Source organism: Rattus norvegicus, chromosome 13 (genome assembly GCF_021556685.1).
Source record: "Rattus norvegicus strain SHRSP/BbbUtx chromosome 13, alternate assembly SHRSP_T2T, whole genome shotgun sequence".
Lineage (NCBI taxonomy): Eukaryota > Metazoa > Chordata > Mammalia > Rodentia > Muridae > Rattus > Rattus norvegicus.
This window is the reverse complement of record NC_141546.1, coordinates 32415132-32419436: the sequence shown is the minus strand read 5'-3', so window position 1 is coordinate 32419436 and position 4305 is coordinate 32415132.

Genomic DNA, 4305 nt, shown 5'->3' with positions numbered 1-4305 from the left:
ATTATGATGTTCTCATACAAATTCGGACTGAATTTTGATCACGTTCTCTTGTCCCCTCCCACGCCTGCTGACCCCTTCTTCCCACCTAGTCTTCTTGTTTCATGCCATTTTGAGAGTGAAACAGCGAGTTTAATTAGGATTACTTACAGAAGCACGAGTGAGGGGTATTTACAGACAATGTCTGTCCTGTAGTAACTGCTAACTGCCTGTGGTTCCTCAGAAAGGGGTGAGGCCTTACAAGCCTTCTTCTGTTTTATGGTGATGGGCCCTGTCTTCAGGTTGTTAGTGCTGTGAGGAAGCACCATGACCAAAAGCAATTTGGAGAGGAAAGGATTTATTTTGCTCACACATCAGGGCAGGAACTGATGCAAAAGTCATGGAGGGGTGCTGCCCACTGATTTGCTCTCCAATGTTTGCTCAGTCTGCTTTCTTATAGAACCCAGAACCACCAGTTCAGGGTTGGCCCAAGAATGGGCTGGGCCCTCCCCCATCACTGCCATCTTTGGAGGCATATTCTCAACTTAGGCTCCCTCAGCTCCGATGACTCCAGATTATGTCAAGTCTGTACAAAACTAGACAGGCCTGATCTTGGTAATTCTTGTGCAGGTAATCAGAGTTCACGTGAGTTCAAGGGCACAAAGCCTGTGTCACATTCATAAGACCACATTCCCCAGCATTTCACCCCTTCTCCACCTCTTACAGTCTTTCCTCCTCCTCTTCCACAATGTCCCTGAACCCTGGAGAACGTGATGCAGCTATAGATGGGCTTAGGGCTGAGCAGTCACGTATCCTGAGCATGTGGACCAGTTATGGATGTCAGCAGTAACCATTCAGTAGTCAACTCTCCCAAAGAACGCATCTTTTGCAGAGGTAGGCTCAGAGGGGTAAGCACCCTCTCTCTCCTGGGGTCCCCCACCCCGAGGGAGATTCCTCAGTGCTTCCTCACTGGGGTACTGTGGGCAGTCCCAGAGCCAGCTTGCTCCATATCGATACCCTCAGAAGCTCCTCATTCGCTGGCCTTCTTCTGACTTCAGCCAGCCAGCCAGCCCTAGCACACAGAGTGAGCTACTCAAAGCGGCTGTTGCTATAGAGACACGTGGCACCCTTTAAGGACTGGACTCTCCCTACCCCCAGCTTGCCCAGGTCAGCACATGGGCCATCTGACTTGATCCTGTGTGCCAAAGCATCTGCGGACATACTTCTCCTAGGTGGCTGTGATGGCTAACATTGATTGTCAACTTGATAGAGTGGATTGAGAATTGCCTAGGACACTGCCCTGGTATCATTTCTGCCACTGTGACAAAGTATTCCCAAAAGAGCCAACTTAGTGGAGAAAGCCTTAGCTGGACCTCTCCATATCAATCAAGAAAATCAAGAGACACCCCACAGACACTCCCACAGGCCAGCCGGATCTATACAATCTCTCGCTGACACGTTCTTCCTAGGGGAATTCTAGGTTGTGCCAACTAAACTAAACCACCATGCAGATAAACTTGTGGTTGTTCCACAGAGAGTTTCTGGACAGGGTCACAGGAAGGAGAACACACTCTGCACATCAGTGGTACTGTCAGGCGGACGTCAGGCGGACTGATGCATCTGATCAACTGTACAAGAGGAAGTGAACCAAGCACTCACTTCCTTCTGCTTCCTGACTGTGGCTGCAGTGTGACCAGCCACTCCCTCTCCACGATGGACTGCATCCTTGCACCAAGAACCAGAATAAACTTTTTATCTTTTAAGTTGCCTTTGTCAGGTACCTTGTTACAGAAACCAATTTAGTGACCTTTGGGACAAGTTCCCCATTGCCACCAGGAACTACAGAGCACCGGAGCCTCATACAGTGTCTTCCAGAACCCCTGGTTCATGAGCAGCTGTGGATACTTCTGAAAGTTCGTATTCCCATTACAGGGGCTGGCTGGGGATCATTCTGGAAGGCTCCCAGAGAGTCTTGATGTCGAGTAGGTGTTCAAGCAAGCACTCTCTAGGGAGAAGACAAAGGGAGAAAGAGATCCTCAGCTGATGGAGACTTAAATCCACACCATAAAGAAGGGCTAGGAGCGAAGTCTCAGTGAGCCTGTAAGGGAAGAGGAATCACTGGCTATATGTTGGCAGCCACTCTCCCGTTTCAGTCCTTGGTTCTTTTGGCCTTCACTTGAAACACTTCCCTATTACATCATCTCCTAGGTTGAGAGGAGCTTGCCTTGCTCCAAGAACTCTGTGAGCCACTGTGGTCAGCTTGATTGCCTGGATCCTTTTGCTCCTCTCCTAAAGTTGACGCTTAGAGCCAGCAGAACCATGGCCACTTCTCCATGTCCTAATAATCCTCAGACCTGTGATTTTACAACAAAGTAATAATAGCTGGTGTCTCCAATCCTTTGTCATTTCAAAGCGAAATTGTTAGCAATGACAATATCACACTCAAAAACCACACAGTTGACTTAAACCCAAGAGACGACTCAGCAGTGAGCCCTGTGAACTCTCTCGCCTCAGGAGAGTACAGCTCTCAGACTCAACAGAGAAACTTCCTTGTACAGTAGATGATGCACACAGGCACCCACACTGGTCAAAGTGCAAAGAGAAAGTGTTAGCAGAGTGCTCTGCCACAAATGGGACTTCTCCATCACAGCTCTACCCCCAAGTCTCAGGGAGCATCGCTGAAGAAGAGACAGGAAGATTATTAAATAGAGCCAGAGTTCTGGGAGGAACAGGGTGAAGTGGTGTCTTCTGGACATGACAGGACCACTGCACTTCAGAACTCCGAGCAGCTGTGGCTGCCTGTGCAAGACCTACCTAAGACCAAGCCAGTCAACATTCCAACATGGCTGGAGGAGGGACTCATGAGCCTCAATCCTTAGCTGAGGAGCTGTTGACAGTTGATGGCTTTGAGAAGATAGAGCCATTTTGCTTTGAAGGTATGGCCCCTGGAATGCTGATCATGCTCTAATGGATGGCTCCATGGGTACCACAAATTTGACTGGGAGTAATAGAGAAGAGGAAGAAGAGATAGAGGAGGAGGAGGAGGAGAAGAAGGAGGAGGAAGAAGAAAGAGGAAGAGAAGGAGAAGAAGAAGGAGGAGGAAGAGGAGAAAGAAGGAGGAGGAGGAAGAGGAGGAGGAGGTACAGGAGGAGGAGGAGGAGGAGGAGGAGGAGGAGGAGGAGGAAGAAGAAGAAGAAGAAGAAGAAGAAGAAGAAGAAGAAGAAGAAGAAGAAGAAGAAGAAGAAGAAGAAGAAGAAGAAGAGCAAGAACAAGAAGAAGAACAACAAGAAGTTACGACTCAAAGTTGGGAAGGAGTGAGGGGGTGGATCTGGGAGGAGTTAGCAGAAGGAGGGTGAATCTGATCAAAATACACAGTACGCATGTATGAAGCCCTCAAATAATTAATAAAATACTACATTTTAAAAAAAATATCGGAGTGAAACAAAAACCCTCACGTGTGGTCTGAGTATGGAGATCGGTTGGTAGGGTGCTGCCTAGCATGTGTGAGGCCTTGGGTTCAATCCCAGCACTGCTTAACCAAGCGTGATGATGCAGGCCTACAATCCTAGTACACAGCAGGTGGAGGCAGGAGGAGTTCAAGGTCACCACCAACTACATAGCAAGCTCAAGGGCTGGGCTATGTGGAATCTTGTCAAAAAAGAAGAGTTTGACCAGGGACCTCAAGCCAGGTGGAGTCAACTGCTCACGAATAAGTTTGAGGGAAGAGAGGCTTAGCATAAACACATGCGCATCTTATTTCCTGATGCCGACACCTGCCCTCTGAGCTCAGATGTAGCAGGACTGCTCTGTGGTCCCTGTTGGTCCACAGGTGGCAGAGGGAGCTTTCCCTTGAGCTCAAAAGGGTTGAGAAGTGGCTTGTACCTGGCTGTCCTGGGGTCCCCTGTTGGCCTTGTCCTGAAGGGAAGTTCCAGGCGAACAATTCAGGAATGAGGGGGAATTCCCAAGTTTCCTCCTCCCCAAATATGGAAAGTGTGAGGGAGACAACTAGAGTAAGAAGTAGAAGTGAGAATCCACACGCTCCCAGTGTCCACTTCTCTCTGTCTCTGTCTCTGTCTCTGTCTCTGTCTCTGTCTCTGTCTCTGTCTCTCTCTCTCTCTCTCTCTCTCCCTCCCTCCCTCCCTCCCCCTCTCTCTGGGCCAGGATGAGGGTAGAGTGCCCTCCCCCCATTTCAGTAACAGCCAGCCAGCTTAGCCCATGGATATGAAGAAACCCTGGCCAGGGCTTTGCTCTGAGGGAGACTACAGCTCAGAGGGAAGTGATTTGAAAATCAAATGGGCTTACTGGAACATTCCATTCCTAAGCTGAGCA